Consider the following 27,839-nt stretch of genomic DNA (forward strand, 5'->3'; position numbering starts at 1 on the left):
ATAGTAAACAATGAATTTTGTTATATATTTGTATATATATATATGTGTGTGTATGTGTGTAACAAACACCTGCCAACTTTCGTTCCACGTCGACTTTCCATCTTATAAATATATATATATTTATCCGCAATTATTAAATATATGCAACTATATTAGTTCGATCAACGTTGTAATTCTCTATTGACTCGCTCCAACAGCATTTTACTACTCTAGAATTGTAGATTAATTCTAGATCTGAAGTTTTATAGAATATAGTGTATAGTCTGTGGGGTTGCATAAGCGTATTACTTGCATTTTTAGGTCAATAAGTCTGTAGACTATAAGCTTATAGATTAAATATTCATTTCTTACCATTCTAGAATTAAATAGGGTGCTAAAAGTCTGTAAATTATATGTATTAGAGGCTAAATAAAGTTTTATTTCGTGTGAAGTTTTACAGAAAATTGCAGAATCGTAAGCTTCTTTATACATTCAGAATGTAAATGTATCCTTTTTTTTTAATATCGATATACCTTAATTATGTTTCAGTACGGGGGTCTGTCTGTCCTTGAAAAGATTTTATTTACGAAACATTTGACAATGGGACAGTTCGAAGGATACGCGATAATTTTATAACGATGTATGTGTGTAGTAAACAGCTTATTAATGTAATTGGTGGACCGCAAAATCCTACACGAGATTAAAGCTGTTATTTCTCATTAAGATCTCAGTTGTTGGTCTACTGTCATTATTCACAATAGCGCGGTGCGTGCGAAAAGCGAAAGAAACGATCGAATCGAAAAATTGCTGCATGTCGTTGGAAAAATATTCAGAAGAAAGCAAATTTCTAACAGAATCCACGTGTGGAGCAGATGAAAATGTGAGAGGTCGCGTAGAGGGCACCGATAGATAACACCTTGTGATGTCACACCGGAAAGTAGAACGTCATGCACCGCGGGTGGACTTCCGCTCCCAGATGAGAAGTTCACAGAACCCGGATCGGATGAGATTCTTTTATTATTATTTTTTTAAAACCACTTATCTAACTATTCTTCCTTAGTTAGGTGTTAAAGAGATCAGATTTGTAAAATATCCCATAATTAACGAAACACCGAGATGTTAAACAGTAAGAGAGCGCATACATTAAGATCTTAGATACTAAAAGTTCTCACACGAACTTTTCTTGCAAATTTTATTGATTTTAATACAGCTGTAATGTAATAGACACAAAAGATCTCCATTTCCATTCTTAAAAGACGAGATTTTTGTGTATATTCCAACACAGCTTTAGTGTAATAGACACAAAAGATCTCCATTTCCATTCTTAAAAGACGAGATTTTTGTGTATATTTCAACACAACTTTAGTGTAAGAGACACAAAACATATCTTTGTGTCTATTACACTTCAGTTGTGTTGTAATATACACAAAAATATCTTCTATTTCATTACAGCTGTAGTGAAATAGATGGAAAATGTTTTCTATTTAATTTCTGCATTTCTACGGAGTTAAAGGGATAAAATTTGGAAAAAGTAGACAAATCAGAAGACGTAACTTTAATACTTTTTAAATATTATATTAAATCTGCTTTCTAAAATCTATTTTTTTATCTTTAAAACACTTCCTTCCTCTCTTAAGTGTACAAAAAAGGAATTAAATTAAAGGTTTTCTTAAATCTTTTTACCCATCAGTTAGAATAAATAGCAAATTTTATTGTATGATTCGTTAAATGATGAAAAACTTCCTACCGAAATTAACCCAAAAAACTAACCACAATAGCATTTATTCCTTCTGAAAAATACCTCATAATACACAATAACTATTACGTGACGTATCAGTATAATTTCAAATTCAAAGGCAATTCTGTTGCGTCACAATTCAGCATTAATGACGATTTCATCAATTTGAATTTTATTTTATTTTTTACTTTATTTTTCTGTTTTCATTTAATCACTTCTCCGCGGGATCAGCATATAATAAGCAATGCAATGACAAAATCCAGTTTCACGCTTCGTTACCCGTTTCGTAATTTAAAATAATGGCGAAATAAATGCCACGCGTATACCTTTATCATAAACTCTTAATTTTATATAAATATATTTATATATATATTTTAAAACACCTGCTAAAATTTAGCCTAATTCATACCCGGTTTGGAGCTTCGTGGCATAACTCGGGGAAGCTGCTAGGAAGTTGGATTAAACTAGCCCCTCTCTTGTTACATAGTTATAAATTGCAACTAGAAGCGATAATAAATAATGTTAGAAATGATTTTTTCCCCGTATGTATGGGGGGCACGATTTCGTTCACCTCAACGTTGTTTCTAAAGCCGGGTGTAAGTAACATGGAGAGAGTTCATTACGTTCACACGATTATGCGCTAAGTCATCATCTAGAATCGACTATTACTTCGTATCGATAATGTTTAATATGTAGTGGAACCAGTTACCGCTACAATGCCCCCGGCAGTAATACGTAAGGGGGATTTTTCTCTTCTGTAATCATTGCAGAACACAAGATGGCCGCGCGTAAGATAACCCTGTTTGATAAACGAGAAAAAAGGATCGTCCAATGGACACAATTGGCTTGTCTCCACCCCACGCAGCTAGATACGACCGAACTGCTCAGCTGCCGCCTTGTGTGCTCGATCACACGCAGATTCCGCCTCCCCGCAACCGTCCAATCAGCATAGACTACGAGTAGTCAGCGAGCAAATGAGAGGCGACTGAATGATCGCTCCAGGCGCGCGCCCGACCGCTTCTTCCGCATCCAGTCCTCCAATACTACTGCGACATTCTGACTAGAAGGGTTGGGCTTTTAACGACACAGCACGAGCAGCTGGGCGCACAACGTACGCAACACGTACAGACAAACGGTTACTTCCCTGCAGGCTCCCGTTCTATATCACTTATAACCCCAGTTACGATATTTTATGTGGACACTCTACCGTGTTAACGTGTTGCAGTGTTTAAGGGAAGTCACAACTAGAGGTAAGTCATCAATTTTTTAAATCAAACACCTATTTTAGCCGTAATTAACCACGCTTTTACACTAGAAATCTAATTTTTAACGATCGATTCTTATTCTATAACTCGTACAGTAAGTATCGTACGTTTGTATGTTTAAAATCGATTCTTTAAATCGTAACAAGTTACGACTTTCTGTAGAAGTAACTGCGTAGGAGCGTAACCGGTATCGTACTGTATAGAATGATAACGATATGATAAATGATGGTTGAGCGATTTCTATTCTCCACCCCCTTAGTCTATTGGTTTATACACTATCTGACGAACTAGTATGTGTTATAAGCTTTAAAACATTCGTATAAAGTATTTATACGTGTACTAGTTTAGAGCTAATGTAGTATTTAGCCCCTCTAACTTGATCCTTCCAGCAGTGTCACTGGACTACAAGGTTAATCCAACCTAGTTGGAACCTCATAAAATGCAGGATTTTAATGTAATTTTTAATGTATAATTAATAAATTTAAATTAAATTATTACATCTTATCATCTTTATTAACAAATCGTGAATGAGAAATTTACATATCTTATTACCTCTATTGTTAAATGTCTATTATCTTCTAGTTTCTTGTATTGTTTACGTCAGCATTCTTCTCCCCTAACAATTAAGTAATTTATATTTATTCACGAAATTTAAATTAATATTTTTTTTAAAACAATTATTTTAAACAATACTTTTTAATTTTAAAATTGTTTTTTTTACGGTTTAAATCAACAATATTTTAATAATAAACTATAAATAAATTAATACAGAAACTGAGTAACTTTAGTCGAATTTTAAAAAGTATCAAGCTGGTTTAATCCACAAAAAAAACCCCAAAAATTCTATAAATATTAAACGTTTATTCCTAATTAATTCTTAATTTAATATATTCTATATATTTCTAATTAATTATCAAAATTAAACGTACAATATTTATAAATTATATTTTAATATTTTCATTTAAATTAATAAAATATCAAATTCAACTGGTAAAAATAAATAAAAATTGAATTATATTGAGGGGTGATGAGTATAAAATATAAAGAACTAGTGCTGCCATCTGGAGACTTTTAAAAGTAATATTAATTATAAAAAAACACTACTCTAACCTATCAATACTAATTTGTCTTAATTCGTTACGTGTTATAATTTTATATACTTTAAGTTATATAAATTATAATTTAAATCTGTATAAAGTATGCAAGACAGACTGTTATATATCTTATCTGTAAAGATAGATACTATAATATTTATATACATATATATTATTTTAAAAAATTAAATTCTCTATATTTCTAAATAATTTATAACTTGAAGTATAGATATGTATCGTCGCATTCATTATAGAAACCTACCTTTTTTTTTCTATCAGGATATCTCGAAAAGTCTAAGCAGTAGATGAACATCAATAAATTATGATTGATCTATTGTCAAATAGGTATAACATCCGATTACAAAACCGTTCGATTCACTAATTAACAGTGATTAAATATTAAATGGTCCAGCTCGAATCCACTTAGTACTTTACCTTTTTTTGTAATTTAAATTTTAAAGCAAAAAAAATAAAAACATATTAAAAAAATAAAATTGATTTTTTTTAAAGTTAAGAGTGAATTTTAGTGTGTTTAGAGTCGATTCTTCTACCCCCAGTAACACGTTATCTTAATGTATCTTCAATTGGTAGACGTGCAACAACGATTTGACTTAATGATCGACTGTTTGTATTTTTTCGAGATATCATCGAGATAAAAATCATTCTACAGTTGGGGAATCTAAAGATAACCCTACCGAATAACTCCCATTAAATTGTATTATTTTGTTCAGAACTGAACATAACCTATGAGGCCAAACATCTGGCCCCCAAGCAAGATGGCCTCATTCCATATTAGATGGCTATCTTCTTGCACTGATAAGAATAATAAAAAAAAAGAGGAGAAGAAGTGGAAAAAAGAAGAGATCTTCCAAAGATGGCTACTTGTTAGACACGTAAGATATATTTGGAAGAAGTGTAGATAAGATTCACCAATTTGAGCGACTTCTAACGTATTATTATAGCTGCCCTTACACCTAATTTGTTGACAGATATTCAAGTTTAATCTGCAGCCCAGTAGGCATAGAAAATTGCAGTTTTCCAACCTCTAACATTGACATAAATAATGTGAATTTCGAAACTTTTAGTAATTTTTAATTAAATTACCTCTTCATTTTCGTATTTTATAAGCATCGCACTACGTATAAAATCGAATAAAGTAGATTTTTTTACGATTTCCATCCCCAATATCTGACTTCCAGGTGAAGAAACATTCTTTGAATGTAGTCAAACTGAAAGAAGTGGTACTCCAAACGTACAATTCGAACAAATATATGGAGTAGAGACAAGATAATCTGTACTTAAACAAAAATATCAAAACGTTGTACGTGTTCACGTCAAACTTGACGCTGATGATCAACCCTTGACCTTTCGACCTAACAAAGTCATGAAGCTGCGGGGGTTGAATTCAATGCATTGTTTTCTGCCGAGAAGTAAATATTCACTTCCACTTATATTGTTTGTATTGGGGCCTGATGAAAGGATGACAGAAGATGTGTAACAGCATGCAGATAACTGTCAGATTCCTGGTGAGGGATTAGTAAAGATGTTAGACCTCACGCATTCGAAATGTTGATCTTATACACCGTTTATGACTCGCATTGCTATTTATTTGTTTTAATTTACAATGTCTTTTTAAAATATTTACGTATTTATATATCAAAATCGTTCACGTTGCGGGTTTATATCCGTGTGGATAGATTAATACATACACAATCATAAAATAGAGATTAATTTACATAAAAGTTTAAATAAGCATATTTTAATTTTATTCAAAATTATTATAAATTTAATAAATTTATGTTAAAAAAATTGCTCTATTTTGCGGTTTGAATGAATTTCTATGAATGAAAACAATTTCTTTTGTTGAAATTGATTTTTTAGAATGAAATTGATGCTTAAAAAATCTATTTTTAGAATGAAATTGATGCTTAAAAAATCTATTTTTAGAATGAAATTGATGCTTAAAAAATCTATTTTTAGAATGAAATTGATGCTTAAAAAATCTATTTTTAGAATGAAATTGATGCTTAAAAAATCTATGTTTAGAATGAAATTGATGCTTAAAAAATCTATTTTTAGAATGAAATTGATGCTTAAAAATCTATTTTTAGAATGAAATTGATGCTTAAAAAATCTATTTTTAAAATGAAATATTTTTTCAATTAAAACAAATTCGATTATATATATATATATATTTTAAATTAAATTTTTAGGTTAAATTAAATCACCCGATAGGTCATATAGATTAGTATTAGTAAAATTCTTCGATAACACTAGTGATGTTAAAAAGGTGATGTTGGCCCAATTGCTAGCGACATCTAGCGGTGATATCGAGCATTAATATTCTCTAGTCAGGTGACCGGTCACGCCCGGAAGGTTCGGAAGCCCATCGACGTCAGAAAGATGACGAAACGACATATAATAAGGGATAATACAGTAGCTATTACTCCGTCCTCGTGGATAAAGTAAGCAATTTGTACGTAGGGAATGTTTCGTTACGGTCTGCAGCACTCATCTTTTTTTTCTGTTCTTCGTGTTTAAAAGTACTCGGAAAATTATTCCTTCTTTTTTTTGTTTTGTTATTACCCCGTATACAAAGTAGTAATGTCTTTAATGGTTAAAAAGTTAAATAAAAAGTTTAATATTATGAAGTACGATATATAACAAAGATTAGGTTATTGTATTATAAAATATTTTATGATGTTTTCTAAAATACTTTTATTTTTTATTTAAAAAACTTCATAAACTAGTAATTACGTTTGCAATGCTGTGTATAGAGAGTGAATATATTTTAAAATAAGGTTAAACTGTTGAAGAAGGAGATAAAATGTAAGATAAAAGCGATTGTATTCTTTAATTTAACCCATTTAAAATTTAAAAAATAATAATAATAATAATAAATGTTAAAATTCTGCAAAATTACTTTAACTAAACAAAATACTGTGTAGTAATTTGATAAATAGCCATTATATAAGGTAAATTACTTTATAACAAAGATTATTATTCTTCTTTTAATTTAATTATGGTTATTTAAATTACAACATATTCATTTGTTTCAATTTTTATACATTAAGAAAAAAAAATTTCTCATATTTTTATCATTACTAAACAATAAAACAATATGTGTCATACGTAAGTCGACCTGTCCCCTTCTTTCAGAACTGACTAGATAGATGACAAAATAATGGGTGCTGGAAGAGTTGGAGTAGCTCTATTATAAATGATTACCTTCATCACTCTTAGTCTTTTCCATTGTTACTGTTTCGTATTCGTGCAACTGTTTCGTTTTTCAGCTTACTACTACTAATACAACTCCCTAACTTACTGTTATTTTGCTTATTTCGGCTGGATTATTAGTAGTTTACTGAATTATCTACACTTTTTATACATAAAATCAACGTAAGTTTGTGATGTTCTTACCTTTAAGTATAATGTAATTTCGTCTCGAGTGCGCGTTATACGCGGTAATTTTTAGTTTTTACTGTATTTTTTAGAATTTTAAAGTGTTTTTCATTATAAATATTTTCTACTTCGCTTAAAATAAGTATTTTTAATATATTTACTTCAACATAATTGGATCCTACTTTAAAATATTTAGCAAGAAGCAGATTTTTGGTGGATACAAAGCTTAAATTATTAATATATTTGTTAAGAATAATATTTTATTTTAATTTTAAAAAATTGGAATATTGGCTTAATTTACTTTTTTATAAGGTACAAATTGCATTGATTTTACATAGATTTGAATAAGTTTATCCAAGTTTTAATGATTAGATTTAACAAAAGATAAGAGCAAATGGTGTATTTATTGTAAAGGATGTATCTGTCGTACACCTCGTATTATATTATGTAAATTTAATTACACAACATTATTCAGAGGTGTACATCAGCCTAATAATAGGAGAAACACTATTCAGAGATCAATATTACCGTTACAATTAAGTTCAGAGCAGTAGAATTTTTTTTTGTTTGCACTTTTATAACGAAGTTTTCCTTCAATTAAAATAATTAAGCAACTTTATAATAGATTTATTTATCGATAAGTTAAATAATATTAAGATGTTGCGTGTTGAAACTTTTTACCTTTTTAATAATTTATTCCCCTTTATTTTGCCATTCGTGAGGCGAAATGTAGCAATTCTGTACTTCTATTAATTTATAATTAATTATTCCATACGTTATCAGAATTTAGGGAAATTTTCTTAAGCTTTAAATTACAGATTTTCTATATTCTGTATATGTTATATACGTCATGATAAATGCAAATTCATTACACAATTTCCCTTCACCTACACTCCTACATCTGTTTGTCGTCAGGGAAATAAAATGTGGTAATTCTTTACTTCATATACTTCTATTAGTACATTATTATAAACCAAAGAAAATAAATTAAGATTTCCATTATGAATTTTCCACACATTCCTTTCCATTCTCTACATTCCTACACCTTTACATATCATGTTTTCTGTATTATTAAACAGAATTTTTCTAATATTATATATAAAATACTGCATAAAGACACGAATATCAATTCTTCTATGAAAGCTTATAACTTACAATCATTTTGGTAGGAACGAATATAACTTATATTATATAATAGTTGCAATTTAATTACCTTTTAATACTGAATTTTGTATATTTTAAATGCACATTTCTAAAAAAAAAAACATTTGCATAAATATTACTAAAAGCAATAGAAATCGAACTAATTATCATATACATATGGAAGATATTTCAAATCAGATCTATTTACCTATATATCTAGCTTATTTGCATAATATTTAATTGCGTATGAATTAATTTCCACTCCCTTTTCGAATAATATACATTTGTAAAATATAAATAGAGCTTTTTATGCATAAAATAACCCGCTGTTTCCATATGTTACGCTTTTCGATTTAATGGTAATTAATATTTACAATTAAGTTACCAATTGGGTTTGGAGAAAAGTGAATAAATTATGTGCATGAGCCATCTGCCTATTGATTTGTCTTCGTTACGCCATTTGAATGTATTATTATTGAATAATGTAGACCTAATTATTTAAAGAATATTCTGCAGTTTCTATGGATAAATTAATTAGCTTTAGAAGCGTAATTTTCTTCTTTAAAGAGGAAAGAAATTAAGTTTTATAATCACGTTTTATTATAATTGTAAGCGAATTTACTGTGATTTAACTGTAGGTATTTTTTTTATATTTAAGATGTCTGTTAATCAAGTAAGTTGTATTTTATAAATTTAAGCATCGTAGATTGATAATTGTGGCGACAGTTTGTCTTCCACTTGGCATAAACATGACAAACTTTCGAGCGATAAGACGTTTCGACCGTCGCAATTAAGAGAATTTCTTAGTCGTTGAGGCCAACCCTATGGGAAAACCAACCCTTGAAGTGTGCCCCAAACTCGGAAATATCCCGCCACCGGTTTTTATCAAAAGACAATTTGATCAGAGTAATTTTGTAGCAATTCGGCGCATGTTGAAAATGATTGTAAATCAGATAATTCTGCTCTATTCCTCTTGTGTTTATCACTATACTGTGTATATATATGTCAGATCTCTACACGTCGTTTCGTTACGCTCAATCTTCCAACATCCTCTTGAATTCTTTCTTACTCTCCCTCATCTGTTCCAATTTTTGATTATCTCTGCACCTTGCCAATGCACCTGTTTTTGGGTCAAGGTCGTGAGGAGACAGGTAATAGGAGGCGGAGTTCTCGTCTTACCTCAATGGTCACTCGAGTGAGGACAGTGGTCCTCTTAGCCCACATCGTACGCGAGAGGGTCCCTTAAATAGGTAGATGTCTTTATTCTGTTTTGACAGCTTTCAACGTTACAGTCATAAAAACACCTCCCTCCAATAATCTAGTTCGTGACGTAAAAAAATTCAAATTTTTTGATAAGAACTGTTATTATTTCATATTATTCAAGAAATTTTTTCATAAGAACAACATGATTAGAAAATTATAGAATTCTATGCCTTCATTAGGATATTTCAACCTGTCTTACGCTTATGTAAGCATAATTTAGGCTATTATAACTTAATAATAGTTCAGTATCGGTTGAATCTAGGCAATATTATAAGAATGGAAGGTAGTGATGGAGACAATATCATAAGGGGAAAGTATACATTATGATGTTTGGCAGTACTGTATACGATTTATATCATAGATATTATCACAGGTTACAAAACAGGTTAAAGGATAACATCGTATTCTATATTATAGGTTATTAATTATAAAATAAGGCAGGCCTACACATTTAGAAACGAAGCAACTTTTCATTCAAATTCTCTTATATATTATACAGGTATTACTTAATAATTCTAGACTAAATAGTATTATTTAGTGTAATAATTAACACTTAAATCTATTTATAGTAGAGTATAGACTACACTAAGATCCTTGTAAGGAAATGTATGAGGACATAACTTAAAAAATTATATTTTGTGGAGGCATTTCATTGAATTTTCTTTTTTTTTTGTGCTTGTCATTAGTTTCTAGGGAAGGAAACTGCAAGCCTGTTAGTAATTTCAATTCAGACCAAAGTAGGTATGATTTACCGCACACCTTCTCGTCTTTCTCCTAAATTGTGGAAAACTAGACAGGTGGAAAAAAACAGTATATGGTACTTTAAGTAGAAAATTACCCTCAGATGGTACGGGTCAACCCGCTTGCCAGAAGTCCGGATGTCCACCATAAGCAGACACACCACACATTAGTTCCAGCTTCTAGGTTTTTTTCTCGCTTGTCTATTTTACTTTTTTTTTTTTGCTGCTCCCGAATCTATTTTCTTCTTTCCATTTTCCGGAAATTGTCCGTTTTCTATCGTTCCTTAAGGGCATTTGACAGCTGTCACAGTGCAATCATTATAAAAGACATTTAGAAATGGAAAATTCGCGGAAGCTTCTATCTAACGGAAAAACCTTTAGAAATTCATTACAGATAGAGGAAACTCTCTTTCTGCTAAAGCATTCTTCTCCTTTTCTTAATTATTTTGTTTAAAAAAATGACCATTAAACACGGGTGAATTATACGTATTGTTGGACAGATGCGAGAGAAAAAATGCTTAACGTTCGTTGCGATAACTTAAGCCAGGTTAAACAAGATGGGATCATGTTTAAAATTTGATTACTATAATAGCACACGAATCAATATTATAGTCATGAAACTTTTTGAATATCAAATGACGACCGTCCTATTGGTAATCAGTAGCTGATAATTGCTTGCCATCCTCGCTACTGGACTACGCAAGCAGTACATGGATATCTTTAGGGTCGTCGCTCATGACAGTTTGACAGTTTTCTACCCCCCGTTTAAACTCAGTAGTCGATAGAAGGATTCAGATCACGTTTACAATCCCCTACCCAGCCCATGCTCGCGGCTGCTCAACTCTAACTGACTGCCATCTTTCATTAATTAAAACGCATCTTTGTCGTTTAGGCACCTTCGCGTTACCTGACCGTCTCTCATTAGTGAAACGTGTAGAGAATGGACTAATATTGTATAACCCGTGTAAGAGTAACATAACTTCTATCCATCAAGATAGAATAACCCCCAAATGGTTTTCACTAAACCTGACTTTTATATATATCTTATCTTTACAGAGATTTTCACATAGAAGTTATAGCGATTACTAATGAGGTTTTGGTATATTTTTTAAAATACATTTAATAGCTTTAGCTTTAAACTAAAATTAAGTGTTTTACATTCGTTAATTTATAGTTTCGTGTCGAGTAAAGATTACTTTTTTTAACGTCGTCCAAGTAACTTAAAACGTGTGGTGGAAACTATTGGATATTTTTTTAAAACATAATTAAATATTAATAAATAGAAACGGCTCTTAAAATGCATAGATAATTATTCTTCTCGCAGATATAATTAAGGATATAAATCGATAAGCTGCATTACAACCTTCTAATGGACGACGTTAATGCATCCAATGTTTGTTTTCTCCAACGTTAAACGATTGCTTATACTGATTTATTTTCTATCGCTAGGGAAATATCTAATGGATTTTAACGATTTTTACTCTAATTTACAGATTCGAATTAAGTCTTTGCATTTATCAAGCAAGTAAATTATTAATTATCCTGTATTTCTACAGTATTAAAGTCGAATTTAAGCAAGTATAGAACGTGTATTACTAGAACGACATTTTATAAATTATAAATTCAAATTAACATAAAAATATAAATATTTATCATTAGAAAATTATCAATAATTGATCACATCTCCATTGAATTTTAGATGATTTCAGCGTTATAATTTAAAAATAAATAAATACGAGATAAAAAAAAAGAAGATTGCTTCATTTAAATGCGAATTTTTTAAGCTTATAAATGAATAAATTGCTATAAAAATTGTTCTTAAAACGTCTTGTACAAACACTGAAGATTTATAATATATTTTACAAGTAATATTAAACAGTGCATACCAGTTATTCAAAGAATACATTAGTATTCTTTGCGCTTAGTACTTACTAAATTCGACTTTATCAACGTGAATAAAGGCATAAATATTGAAAGGCCACATTAAGGTGATCCTTTACACGGTGTTTAGTTACACTATTTTTATTGTTTATGTAACTAAACCGTAATAAATTTAACTAAAGAACAAATATTTATATATAAAATAGTATTTTTCCTCCTGTAAAACGTGTGTTAAGTGTTTTAAATGGCGCCATTCTTATCTACGATTTGACATAAATACGAGTTCGTTCGGATGTCTGTTCACTCCCGAATATAAATATGTTTATTTTATCTTACGTGACACTCTAGAATACTAAAAATAGGAGGGTGTTTATGTATTTTAATATTATGTGTTTAATAGAGTATAATTTATAGTTAGGCCTTTAAATTATGAAGAAATAGTAGAAAAATCGGATGAATGTGTATAGTTTTTTTCTATGTTTTCTACTGTTCTACGCTTAGATTTTTCATACTGTGTATGTTGTACCAGGAGGTGGGCTTATATTTATTCGACTTTACTAAACAGAATTATATTTATCACCATCCTTCACTCGCTATCTTACCAGTTTTGCAAATGGGACTTGTTTCGATTATAAATTCGTGTTTAAGAGCGAGTAAAATTCGTGCCCCTTCCTCTACACCACACCACCCACCAGCTCATTAACATATTATCGCAGTTTATCAAGTACCTCTTTTTTTTTTAATCTTACATTCTAACGGTGGCAATTATACGTCACGCCAAGTGGTGCAGCCCCTCGATAATTAGTAATTAATTAATTGAGTAATTGATCTCAACTATGTGTCCTTGGATCCATAGCAGACTATTCATCTGCACCAACCTTACAATTACATCGTGCATCATAGGAGCCCCTCGAGGAAGTGTCTGGATAAGAGATTACAAGAGATTGCTTCCTGTCTTACTCCAAAGAATATTTCAAGTTACACAACTAATTTTTCCCCCAAAAAATAAATTTTTAAATTATTTAAAAACTCTATTTATTGATCTATGGTAGTTCCTACGCATAAATCTCATTTAAACTAAACCGAGAAAGGCTTCCGGAATTAATTCTCCCCGCAGAATTTGTAAAATTGCATAAAAAACAGTAATTTATTAACAAAATTACCTTCTAAAACACCATTTTTTTGATAGTTTTAAACGGTTAACAGCGGTTTATTTTAACAAACATACCAAAAAATGCTATATAATTTACCTGTCTTTATGTCTTGAGGTGAAGCCAACTTCTCCCCTACGAGATGATTGTTTTCTACATCAATTGTTCGTCTTAATTTGCATCAAAATAATAATTACTTTATAAAAACACGTATATTTTAGTAATAGTAAACGTATAAAATAGTTAAAGACAGTACGTATTTTTTAAAAAAAACGTCCAATAAAAACAATTCTGACGTTCATAACCGTTTGAAAATAATTATTTTTCTAGATAAAAACAAATTGAATGCAAGTTAAATACAGGGCAATTCTACAACAATAAATCTAATTACGTGTTTTTTTGGTCGTCATTCAATTCTAGAATAATAATAATAATAAAGACAAAACAAAAAGATCTACTGGGCTTATCTTCATAGGAAAGCTGCAAATTGATAGAAGAAACACACGACAATGTGAATTAAGTCACGATAACCCGTGACAAATCACGAGATCTAGCGAATTGCCCCTTTTGTGACGAGTGACGTGTTTCTATACAATCTGTGGCAACGAAAAAAAAAAAAAAACCCGAAGTAAACAGTTAGGCTGTTGTTTTTAGATAATGGGCTATCATTAAGTTAATTATTGCTCAGTGTTTGCACATGTGTCCCTTTTAATGAATATCGATAGGCTCTACTGGCGCATGTGTTTTGTTTTTAGAATAACCGAAAACGTGCGTCATTCTACCGCAACAATAGGGTCCCACACACTTCCGTAGAACCTAACGTAAATACAATTAATTAACTTCGTCTGAACTTTGAACTTTTTAGTAAAGAATGCTTATGAGGTTCCTTAACCTTCCTGTTGATTAAATTTGAAATTTTTATTTACTTTTTTTAGTTTAGGCCCTATATACTGTCTTACGTCACGAATCTCTCGGTGTTCCTTCTCTGAAGCGGCCGTATTGGAACCCTTTCGTGATTTTAATCGTGTTAGCATATATTTAAACGTGTATAAATCATAATATTTTCCATCCTAATTCTCGAATTTATGATAAAAATCAATTTATATTTCGGTTTTAAACCTAATAAACGTATATAAATTACTATATCTTTGATTCTAAGTATGAATTTATAATAAAAAAATCGATTTTTGTATCGATTCTACGCGTTAAAATCGCATAGAAGCAGACTTACAAAGGAGAAAATAACAACTTTACGTGTGTGTATATATATATATATACATATATATATAAAGCGTACAGATCTCATAATTTTTTCAATAGAAAAATCTGTGTAGATCAGTATACAGTCGCTTTAACCTGAAAGTTTAGTTCGTGAGGCGTTACCCTTACTTATTATTCATTCATTCGTAATGGTAACACGATCGATGGCCTCACTCTTATTGGATAGAAAACACAGGGATGTCATAACGCCCACGAAGTCCCACCTCCAACGGTATCGTCACGACATACGAGACGATGCTTATCACGATCGAGCAACGTGGGCGAACGAATGGGACGGCAATTAAATGATCTGACACTCATGAAAACATTCGTAAATCTATTTACAATAAACCTTCGATAAATATGTTAATGTAATGCCAACAATTTACAGTAAAAAGTAATTATCGGCACCAGAAAAAAAACGCGTGTTACTTGAATCACAAGCAGCAGTAACAGTAAACAGATCAATAACAAAAGGGGGTGTAGAGGCTGATTAATTAACAAATATGGCCGTTTGTAATTTAGAAGAAAGTGTATATATATATATATATAAAGTGCAATTACAGTTCAGTGCACTTGGATCAAAAGTGTGTTCTTTGGGATGTTTAAGGCCGCTGCCAACACGTGGAACTTGTATAGAATCGACAATGGGAGTCAAGTGAGATAAGACAAGTCTATAGAGGAGCGGTCATTTGTCAATCGCTCTCAGAAGATGGAGGATAGAAAAAAAATGAAGAGGATCCTGCGTTTCAACCCACGCCTAACCACGTGGCCCCAGTTAATTTTGATCTTGTCATCTGTTAATTCGATGCCGCCAGTTTTTTAATTAGGTCGAGATGCTATAAATGATGCAATTAAATGCACCCGATATGCACGCGACTCCCGTTGAAAAGTAATACTCGTCTAGTCTACAATGGAGCCATTATTTTTCTTTAATTTTCTAAAAAATTCACTCGGATAACGTTACAAAACTTAAACAGAAGCAATTAAGATGCATTATTAAACATAATTTTATAAAATAACCCATTTTTTTGAGTGTCTCCTTCTTTAAAAGAAAATGCCCCCCGAGTTATTTGTTTAATAGAGAAAAATATACAAATATTATTGTAAAAAAAACATTCTTTATAGCATAATTTAAGCAATCTTCTGCGGTAATTACTACAAACTTAACTATTAATAACGGCTTAATAGAGAAAAAAACAGAAGTAGAAGCCCCCACTTCTAGGTAGTGCATACTTTATCTTCCCTGGATGAATGCTCGTCAAGGAGCGCTCGATAAATTATAATTTTAGTATAAATAATGTTTAATTACTAATGTAGAAAAGGTAATTTGACGTTTAAATTAAACTTTTTATTATTCCCACGCAAACTGACGCCAATACAACGTTAAAGAGAGAAAAATAAAGGGAGGGGGCGAGAGGGGTGAAAGTTAAATCGGTGCACGTTCTTTTGTATTGGCTTCATAACGCTACCCATCTTCTATTGTGTTTTAAACATACACAGGCCACAGTTGGATGTGTTTAATTCCTCGAAGCACTTTCAGGTTCTTAGATGCAATCGCTGCTTTTCACTCGTCTACACTTCTTTTCTATTGTCGTCCTGTAAGCCTAACTCTCATTTACTTGCTACGGTGCCATTAATAACCGTCCAACAGGTACAATGCCAGGGATGTCACTGTCTGGACAGACTGACAACTGTCGGCCTGGTTCCTTTACCCTCTCACCGTAATTAACTGTTCATTATCTCGTCTACGACGATTTTCGTCCATTGCTTGGCGCCTACTATGAAAACCGTCCCCGAAGGGGGGGAACGAAAATGAAAAATGTGATCGTACCTTCCTTGACGCGTGTCTTTTTTTCATTGTAGATTCTTGTTAAACAATTGTAGTTTATAGATTGAAGTTGCTTCTCTTAGTTCGCTCATGCCATTCGCAATACATTATCCCAATCAATCGCTTCCGTCCCCCCTTTTTTGTGCCTGTGTGTGTGTGTTTGTGATTATGATTTGTAGTCGGTAGTTCGTGGAAAAGTTTTGCTTCGATATAAATTAAAGGTTGAGTGTAAGAATGTTGTCTAATCTGGCTTGAGAAATTTTTGGTATTCTCCGTGTTGTGGTGGGTTACGAAGAGGTGTAGAATATAATTATAATTTGAATATGCAATAGAGGACGTAGCGTACGAGAAATGTGATGCGTGACTACAAAAATGAGTAAAGGTACACAAAATAGGCTCTCAAAATTTGGGGAAAATATATAAAAAGAGCGTGATGCATTGGAGACGGGAGAGCTTACGTACGAAATTTAAACGTAATTGTAATAACACACGAGATATTATGTAAGAAAGCGTGACTTATATTACACGAAACTACATAAATATGTACAGTACATAAAAGACGGTGTAGAACGTGAAGGAGGTCACACATCTTTGTACGTTTTGAACATTTTGTAACGATTTAAAAATTTCACACCTTCTCGTAAGGTTGATAAAAGTGTGAGATCTTGCTTATTCTTCTCTTCCTCCACCCCCTTTCTGTATAGCAACCTGCTTTAAACACGTTCGTGATGTGTTTCCTCGATAAGTTCAACCGAATTATGAGTTTCGGCATCGATGTTCACACATTAATGATGACATTGACTCCCTCGCATTCTGAAGTAGACATTGCAGCGTGCGTGGATAATGGAACAGGTTGACCCAGTAGTTACTGCGGTTCGGTTTCAACTCTGACCTTTCGTTTCGTCACGGCCCCCTAATTTCTGACCTGTATCTAACCTACGAAATCCATGACTGCGGGTCACAATCCGTCACTCGGCATCACGTCACGAACTTAGGCATCTTATCGTGATATGCGATTTAACAAACTGATTTCATTCAATTACCACCTGTTTCCGAGATATAAACTTGCACCCGACGACCTTTTACATGTTATTTATTAATCTAAGCTATACAGAAAAACGTCTGTCTGTCCGTAGGAACGAGTTTAACTCCAACAAATCAACTTGTGATTAATTCATTACAACAAATTGATAGGTTGGGGTATCGTGTTTCAAAAACTAAAAATTCGCTTCGTGGTAAGCGTGGAGTGACGTTTATAAAAAAAAATTTGTAAAAAAAACACTTAGAAATTCGTATTATAATCAAATTAGTCGACGTAACTAGAGAACTCCATTGTTTCTGGTGACGTAAAGAGCTTTAATGATACGTAACAGAACATTTGTCATCTTCACGTCTCTAGAGCAAGTTCTCCCCTCTTCATTGATAAATAATAATTCTGCTAAGGAATTTCTCTATAACACCGCTTCGTTACGAGATAGTTTTTTTTTAAATAAATATATTATTAATCTGAAATTAGGAATAAATTAAAATGGGGTGCGTGAGTCTAGTAATTTAATCTGAGCTTCGTTAATTGGCATGTGCAAGCCAAAACTAATTAGAGCAGAGAGATGCCTTCATCTGGATTGTGCCATCATTTATTTTTAACTTCGTTCCTTCCTACTAAACACACTTAAATATGCAACAAACACACTTACGGCACGATAAATGACTATAATAAATTTTTTAATTGCGATATGAGATGCTTTAACTCTCTCTGGAAACGTGTTTTATCCCCTTTTCTAAGATGGAAAAATGCATTTTAAAGCAAAAATATAAGGAATTTCTTAAACGAAACTGGATCAGGATAGTTTCAAGTTGAAGAAAAAGTATCTTTAATGGTGTTTAAATGTAAATTTATTATAATTAAACCGTGTTTAAAGATGGTATCTTCGATGAAAAACACACACGAATACGTGCGATTTATTATATAAAACCGATATTATTTTCATAATTTTTCAACTCTATAACATAAATAAATGAATAATTTGTAACTTAATACACCACTTTGACTTATAATTTACTAGATTAAACGATATAAAATATTTATCAGGTATTGACACCTCAATTATATCCGGTTATTTGGAATTATAAATGAAAAGATGCCGCACCCAATTAAAGTTTTACGTTACATTACTGTTATTTTCTCATTAAAAGTCTGTTTCTCATTCCGAGTCTGTAAGTAGCTCAAAGGCCTATTTATCTGATTTATCTCTGCACGGGTCGATGATCCCGAAACCCCTTTTGAACGTGGCAGGATGCTTCTTCGTTACGTTTACGTGACGTAATAATATCGGGATTTTTCTCTCCCGTGTCCTTTCCATTTCCTCCCCTAGTTGACAAGGAAAAAAATCCCATTTTTATATATATTTATCGGGAATAATTTTCTAATTCTAAACTTCCCACGTCGTTGGTGTTACGTCGAGACACCCTTCTTGGCGATTGATGGCACATATCGACCCTTTCCACCCTCACTCAGAATTTTCCACGCACGGTTGTAGTGACGTAAGGTCGAATGGTCACCTCACCAATATGCTACTAAACACTAACCTGGCGATATTTCTTCCACCGTCGTGATTCACCTTAACTCGCTCAATTACTCCAAGCATGAAGGATTTACAGTATTTTCATGAGGTAAGTAAGTTAGGTCCATGCAAAAATCTCTCCTTCCTTTCTCTATTTTCTCTCTCTTTATAAGCACTTTAGCTTCCTCGCTATAGTGTTTCTCTTGTTATTTATATATTAAAGCATAAATATTATAATAAAATCGCAATAGTTGAGCAAGAATGGTTGAACTTTGACCTCGAAACACAAGAAAGTCATAAGGAATTTTGGTAACCGCTCTTCATTGTTTAATGTCTCAGCATTCTGTGTACTCGATCGCCCATTTTTTGCAGCTCGATCGCCCATTTTTTCAGACATCGCCATTTTTCAGCTCGATCGCTCTTTTTTGTAGCTCGATCACCCATTCTTTCAGCTCGATCGCTCTTTTTTGCAGCTCGATCGCTCTTTTTTTCTAGCTCGATCACCCATTTTTTCAGCTCGATCGCCCATTTTTTCAGCTCGATCGCTCTTTTTACAGCTCGATTTACGGAATTTTACAGTAATAATTTAAGTCGTGAGTGATTACTCGTACTAAGAGTATGTAAGAAAAACAATACTTTTGACTTACCACACCACTTTATCTTAAAGGCCTACAACTTAAACAATACTACAACGTATCAAATATTATACAATTAATTAATTTATAGTTACTAAACAATATAGTTAGTTACAGAGTATTAAAATAAGTTCGAATAAAATTGATTTTATACACGTCTACTACACAAAATAGTATTTAAATATTTAAATCTTGCATGTCAGAAGATAGTGTAATTCCTGTCAGAAGTAGTTAATGGGTTAAATCAATTGTTTTTTTTTTAGTGATAAACAGTTAATATACCATTCTACTGCAGCAGCAGCAGCAGCAGCAGCACCGTTTGTGATTATAAAACACGATTTAATACCGTGTTACAAATATTAAATTCCCATAGAAATCTTCGTAACTAGATATTATAAAGAAAACACGCGAGAAAAAGAATATTTGTGTCCTTACGTCACCAACATTCGCCCCCGTCGTTTGTATCACGCCAAATCTCATTGCTCCACGTCATAATTGTCCAAGATTATCAACGAAGTCCACGAGGGAGAGACCGAGTGTCGTCAACGGGACAATAGAAAAAAGGGGGGGTTTACAAAATTCGCATCACGACAATACACCAAACACCTGCTTCTGTCGCAATTTTTTATTGGTTACTTTTAACACCGGAAATTTATAATAGTTTACTTCCTTTTACGTATTTTTTCTTTTTTTCTTTTTAACTCCTTTAAGAAATCCGCTCCCGAAGGACTTTAAAAATAATTATTTCCATTGTTAACACAAGAGAAAACGTAAAATGTTGTAAATTTACACACTGAAAAGGCTGATAACCCCCTTAAAAATTCCAAAACTCTGGTTAAAAGAAAAAACAAAATTCAATTGACCCTAGAGTTTAAATACTGTTTACTTACCTTATCGATACTTAAATTAAGGTAAAGGAACCTTATCGATAAGGGGGGAATATATATATATATAATATAAAATTGATATTATTTTATAGAGGAAATTATAGTATAGTCAGTAGAAGAAATTATATAGTAAGAAAATTACAATGCTGAGTAAGATGAGGGGGTGAATTCTGTACAAAGTAATAGGTTATCCTGTTTGGCCTTTATTTGCAAAAACAAAATTCTTCAAGCTCTCTGTAGGCTGTAATTAGAGTGTGGGATGCATCACGTTAAAATTCATATTGTGTAAAATACTCTCAACTGTAAATTACCTTATACAATTATTATTATTTAGAAAATATATATAAATATATATACAAAAAAAAGGTAGCTTAACAAAGATTAATGTTACCAATAAATGAATATTTAATTGAGTTATTATGTGTAATATGCATCTTAAAGTTGGGTATTTTTTCCTTTATCTACGCTTAAAAAAAATTATTTTATATAATTTTATATTATTATAGGTTATATTTTATTTTTCTTTTTAATTCCAGATAGTCGAATTTGTATCCTGTTTTATTCTTAATTTAAGGTGAGTAGAGGCTTTTAAGTAGTAAATTATTAAAATTTTAAGGTTTTTTTAAAAATATGTTTTATTATTTAATGTTTAAAATATGGTTATTACGTTTTTATAATGACGAGGTGACAATTTCTAATGGGTTACTTACATACAAGAAGAGCGTAAAGTGTACAATACATAAATTTGTAGCGGTTACGTAAAAAAGCAGCCATAAAATTAAATATAGTGTTAAAGAACAGCCATAAAACTAGAACAATTAGTTAGAAAACCAGTGTTTTAAGGTGACGTGACTCTAATTATCCGACTGACCTCATAGAGTGGGTCGTACGCTGGACAAACATGGAAAAGTTAACCGGAAATGCAAACTGCGTGTGTCACACGGAACTAATTGTTTCGAAAAAGTGAGACAAAAGACTCGTATGGTACCTTATGCTGATGTATATCAAACGATGTCTGTCGTCTGCCAGAGGTAAACAATACCCGATTGTGGCGTACACCCTCAATAATGGACATCCATTGTGTCTGACATTTCGTTAAGATGAATAGTTGTAGATAAAAGAAAAAGCATTAAAGAAGTAGAAAAAAAATAGAATAAAAATAAAATTGATAAACGACACGTCTACCATCTGAATGTAAACACGGTGCGGGATATATACGAGTACAGGCCTACACACACCTTTAAACCTAGTGTTTTTTTTAATATTTTTTTTATTATAAATTGATACCCTATGGTAAACTTTAATGATAATTCGATGGTTGATCTTATTTGGTACCACGTGAAACCTTCCGTACCATTTTTCTGATAGAACAATTTTTCTCCAATACAATACAATGGATGGGGTATGCGTGCTACGGTTTGTTTTAATGCTTTACTGGGAAGCGAATGGGGAGGATCGATGACATCGATCGTGTCGAATGATAAATTATTTGTTTGCTCACATGTACTGCTAATGGTCGACATTCGAAAAATTATGATAATGCGGGTGGAGTTTCCATGTCTTTTCCACTATCTTTTTAACATTTGATTATTTGGTGATTTTTACAATTTTTTTAAAGGTTACTTGTATTGTAGTCCTTCTATTACTAGTAAGCTTCGTCCTAATATTGTTTGTTGCTTGTTAGCTTCTTTTATATTCGTTCCATTTCTAGAAAACTTTGTTGTAACTGTACATATTGCTTGTGATCTTCACTGTAACATTTATTGTTAGTGAGCTTTATGTTTACACCTGCGCTTCGTTCTTATACCTCTTTCTAGTGTACTTCCTTCTAATATAATACCTTATACTAACATTTTCAGCATAAAACGATTCAAAATGAAGCGAGAATTAGCCTCTCAACACGCAATATCACCTCTCTTTAAAGCCATTAAAAACACATAAATTAAAAAAAAAAAAAAAAAAAATACCGTGTTACAAACAGTACGTATGTATAACCGATTAACACAGAGAGTTGTATGACGTGTTACAGAACAAGCTCGATTAATAGCGAGGAGTTATCGAGATATATTTTTATATGGAAGAAAGAAAAACCGAAAACGGTAGAGGCCAGAAACGTATCGGGTCGTGTCCACCAAGGAAAACGTGTTTAGAGGTGGACCCGGGCATGTTTCTACAAGGCCACAATTATACTCGTCGATACGTCATTAACGGCGTGTAACAGTTCAAGAAAATATGATGTAAGTGATAACTAGATCTATATTGCTCGAATTTAACATACTAAATAAGTATTTTCTATTGAATTTAATGCGGTTTTAGCCCCTCGTTTTTAAGTATCGTCATCACCACCCCTCCGTCTCGTATACTAAGCTGTAGTTACGCTATCGATTTTAACGTTAAAAATACTTAAAATAATAGATAAATCTAAGTTATATATACATGTTTTTAAAGCTAATTTAAATGATATTAATCAATAGATTTAAAATATAATGATGATAATGATAATGATTTAGTAAAATCTATTTTCCTGGTAGACACGACGACTGGTTCTTTACAATTGCTCTTGCAACGGTTGTTGTTGCTTTTTTAAATATATTTTTTTATACTCTTCTCGCTGTTAAAAAAAGAATTTAAATGAAAAATAATTTAAAAATATACTTTCTGGTTATAAATTATATCATTATAATGATCAATGTCAGAATTTTCTAGGGTATTTTTTAATATAATTGCTCTAGAAAACTGCATTAATCAATGAACTTCGCTTAAATATAATGTAGAAGGGAAAAAAACGTGTTTTTAAAAGATACATTTTAAATTACTTATAAATTAAACAATTCTTTTAATTGTGTAGCTTTATAAAATAATTATAATTTTGAAGTTTAATTAAAAAATGACACGAGAATGATTGCAATTAAAAAGAAGAAAAAAAATATACCAACTTAATGAGGATTTATAGCGCTCTTAATGTTCAAGAGGAAGGAAAAAAAATGAATTTAATTTTATTCCCACTAAGAAAAATGATAAATATATTTTGTCATAGCATCTTATCAATCTTTATTATCATTGTTATTATCGCTCGTATGCTTACCTTGTATAGAAATTGAGGTAATAAGGTGCCTAAACTGCGCTTTAAATAGTCTTCCATGGCCATAATTTAGGCAGTAATTCATCCATGTTCATATAAAAAAACACTACGAGTAACATAATTTACAGTGTTTTTATATATATATATATATAACTCGAACATATTTTTCGAAGAGAATCGCATGGTTTTATGTGTAGTCTTCATAGATTTTTGTAGATAGGAGCGAAATGGGGTGAAGCATAAAGATGGAAAGTTAAGATTGAATCTATAATCGGTCAAGTTGGTGCCCCAGAGCAGTCAGTAAAGAAGGGAAATGCACTTTGTGACAACTACCACGCCTTTTATCAGTTTAAGTGGTGCCAAGAATCGACGGGAAATCCCACATGAAGACGATCTATGACCAGATTAAATTGAACTTGTCTTCTGATTTAGGAGATTGTTCTCACCGCCTAAATGAAATCTTACGAAAATTCCTTCCCTTTGCTAGTTTTGTTGCAGGTGTTTTGTAGGAAAAAAACAAGGAGAAGAAAAAAATAAATTACATAATGAACTTCAAATATTTTGCTTTCTAACGGCAGAACTCTGTTATACGTCGTTCTCCCCTTTCGACCTATTTTATACAGTACAGATGATGAGCTACCAATCTGTGTGGTCCGTTTGATCTTAGAATATACGTGGCCCTATATATACTTGTTCTCCTCTGTTGTTTTGAGGACCGTAATTACGACCGCAGCTTATAATTAACCGACAACCCTCATGATATCTTGTTCGTATGTAGAGGGGTGGTGGCCTTAAAAAAAAGTGTATAAACCGAAATTATTCGTTATTTCGGAGGGTACGAAAATGATTTTCGGCTTAAAAACGTCCTACTTTTTAATAAAAATTTCATAATGTTTTGATATAACGAACAGAAAAGCTCCAAAATGTCGTTTAAGTGCGCCTCGTCGATAAGACGAGTCTGAAGGAAAAGATGGTAATTTTACTTAATTCTAGGATAAAATTTAGAAGGGCCCATGGGCCAAATTATGTCAAAAACGCTCCAGTGGCTCCCTCTAGTTTAAAAACGAGTAATCAGGTGATGAGTGGAATGTCTTTTGTTTATCTGAAACATTAACAGCCTGCAAAAAATAGGTGAAGGAAACATAGTTAAGATGCTTCAGATGGTTGTAACAACTGAAAAATTGCACGTTAGTCGATGAAGAATTTAAAGAATTTTTATATTTCCTCTCACTCTCTTAATGGTTACAAAATTTTTAGCTATTAATAAATCATAAAAGCAATTTTTATGATTTATTTATAGGACTATAAACTAATAGGACAATAGATTAGAAGCGCGAAACAATTAGAACTTCAACCTCACCCTAAGAGACAAACAGGATAATCACGTGGTTCTAATTAATGAAAATAACATGTAAATACCTCAAATAATACAATATTAAACCTTCGAATGTACAAAAAATTTGGTGCAAGAAAGTAGAGCAAAGAAGGACGTTCTCGTGGCTCGCCTAAGTATATATTATCCACGCAATCTAGGTAACTAGATGTATACAATTTATACCCCACCGGCATTATAATTTACTAGTAATTGTCAACTGTCGAATAATGTTAACATATAACCTATGTTGTAGGTATAAAAATGAGGTTTTAACTAGTAAAGTAAATACTTCAATGCCAGAATGAGTAGCAATTTTAATGCCATTTATCTATACGTATACAGAGAGAGAAGATAAAGGGAGAAGGTATGTATATACTCCTCTATCCTATCTTTTTCCTAGAAGGTATGTACTGTACAGTTCTCTTTCTTGTCTCTCTGAGAAGATATATAAGTTATACATATACTGTACCTTCATCTCTCTCTCTCTCTCTCTGTACATATCTTCTAGGAAAAAGAGAGGATAGAGAAAGAAGTATACATACATACCTATATGCTGTACATACCCTCTATATATAGGCCTATATAAATGCCTAGAGTAACAGCCGCTATTAGGCCACTGTACAAAGTCAAAATTTTACTAAATTCGACTTCATTTTCCGCATCAGATAACTCATAAAATATATATTTTCTCGCATCGATAACGTAATAAACTTCATCAAAATTTAATCATGTATTAATCTCTTCTTTAATTTACAAAGAGTCATTTGTTATACGGGTAATTACTGTGGATGAAGAATAGGCAAAGAAGAAGATTTGTGCGAAATGCTCGAACACGTCGAAGCATCTTCTACCTTAAAGGAGGAAGATGTATTTAAAAAAAAGGGAAAAAAAAGACTTAGCACTATATATATTACCTATTGTTCGTACGTCTAGTTGTTCGGTAGCTAGCCCATTCAACCCATCCACTACAATTCGGTGGGGTCGCCATTGTGTCTGTCGTGTTGTGGGTTAAAGAAAATTGCTCTATACAACTTTAGGGAGGACGGAATTAACGGGTCTTTTAATGTATATATATATATATATATATATATTTAAAAAAAGCATTTCTGTAGCATCTACTTATGTGGTATCCTCTTAGAGTGAACGTGAATCTCGACCACCCCTTTTCAATAGACGAAACCGTATCATCGAGGTGTAGGCTTTGGTTTTTTTAAACTGTAATTAACGTAAACGCTTGTAAAGAGGGATTTATAAAAAAAAACCTTTATAAATGTGTTTGGTATATGCAAAAATATCCTCGTGCGGTAGGTCCATCTTGTAAGAGTCGATTTTCTTCTTTAGTTCGGAGTCATGAAACCCTGCAATGCGACAGTCAGGTGGATTTTGGCGTCGCGAACATCGTCTTCTGCTTCGATTGCTTGGGGGTAATAATTATATTTTCCCTAACCCCTATTTAACTTTCTTTACGATGGTCCGTCTATACCTCGCTCGTTCTGTACCCCGAAGATACTTCTCTCTTTAACGTTAATGAGATGACATTAGACTAACTAATTGTTACGCCTGTTGGGAATATATTCTTCGTTTTCTCTACAAAATTCGAAAAATTTTGCTTGTATAATCTGTAAACGTGATCGTGTTCCTTAGGCCTACGTTGCCTAAGGCTTGTGCTTGTTAAATCGTACAGCAATGACACGATTCCCATCATTTTTATTAAGCGATCGGCTCTTGAAATTTTATAGATGTACCAACTTAATTAGTGATGGATTCGACGTGTTTTTCGACATTTTATTCGTTGTAAACGTTGAAAAATTCAGTTTAATGATTAAATTAATTAAATAATATGTATTTATTACGATAAAAGAGAAATATTATGAGGTTTTCTCCAAAAAAAGTTAAGTTTCTCTACGGATAAACATGGCACTACCATGAAGCGCGCTTGTCATGGATCGAAAATTAAAGCGCATTTTAATACTGTACACATTACTAAATACTATTTACGTGTTTAAATACACTTTACATGTTGGGAAAATCCTCTTTTCTTCCATTTTACCATGCCAGAAAGTACATTCGACTATCTCTTCATCTAAGCGACGTTAATGTGGATCGAACACTAACTTTACTGTCCAGATTTTCTCCGTGTTACGTTTTATGTATGTCCCTCGATACAAGGAGTGAGGCCAACATAACGGGAGCTGCTACTGGACTTTGGGGCACGAACCATTACCGTATAATTTATCGAAGAAGCACGCAACTTTAGCTCGAGTCTTCCCTCCCTCGGAAGATAAAAATCTCCGACAAGGGGGTACCGCCCTGTCGCCTGCATTCCCCCACCCTGTCGAAATTTCTCGACTACCTTCTGCTTATAAACTAGAAACTTATGGACGGTCCGGTAATTGATGGCTCATTAGTTGATTTTACGACTTCCAACAGAGGTTAAGTCTGCCGCCCTTTCAGACGACCCCCAATCCATGTTGCAGCGATTGTAAAGTCCAAAATTTCGTAGTGCCAACGATAATGTTACCGTTCGGCTATTGAAATTATGTATAATGCCC

General features: G+C 32.2%; 1 protein-coding gene across 4 annotated transcripts in view; it reads left to right on the forward strand.

Moving 5' to 3' along the window:
- Nucleotides 1-27,839, forward strand: part of LOC136980006 (paired box protein Pax-6-like) — a 62,371-nt gene that overhangs the window by 2,996 nt on the left and 31,536 nt on the right. Inside the window, exons 1-2 of one of the 4 annotated variants that reach the window (XM_067276032.1) lie at nt 2,732-2,967; nt 21,367-21,404. The gene's annotated coding sequence lies outside the window, so the exon portion shown is untranslated. Of the gene's footprint in view, nt 1-2,731; nt 2,968-21,366; nt 21,405-27,839 lie in introns of those variants that run through there. The other 3 variants (XM_067276029.1, XM_067276030.1, XM_067276031.1) reach the window with 3 other exon arrangements.

The sequence above is a fragment of the Centruroides vittatus genome, unplaced genomic scaffold (genome assembly GCF_030686945.1).
Source record: "Centruroides vittatus isolate TY-2023 unplaced genomic scaffold, ASM3068694v2 contig_658, whole genome shotgun sequence".
NCBI classification, from domain to species: domain Eukaryota; kingdom Metazoa; phylum Arthropoda; class Arachnida; order Scorpiones; family Buthidae; genus Centruroides; species Centruroides vittatus.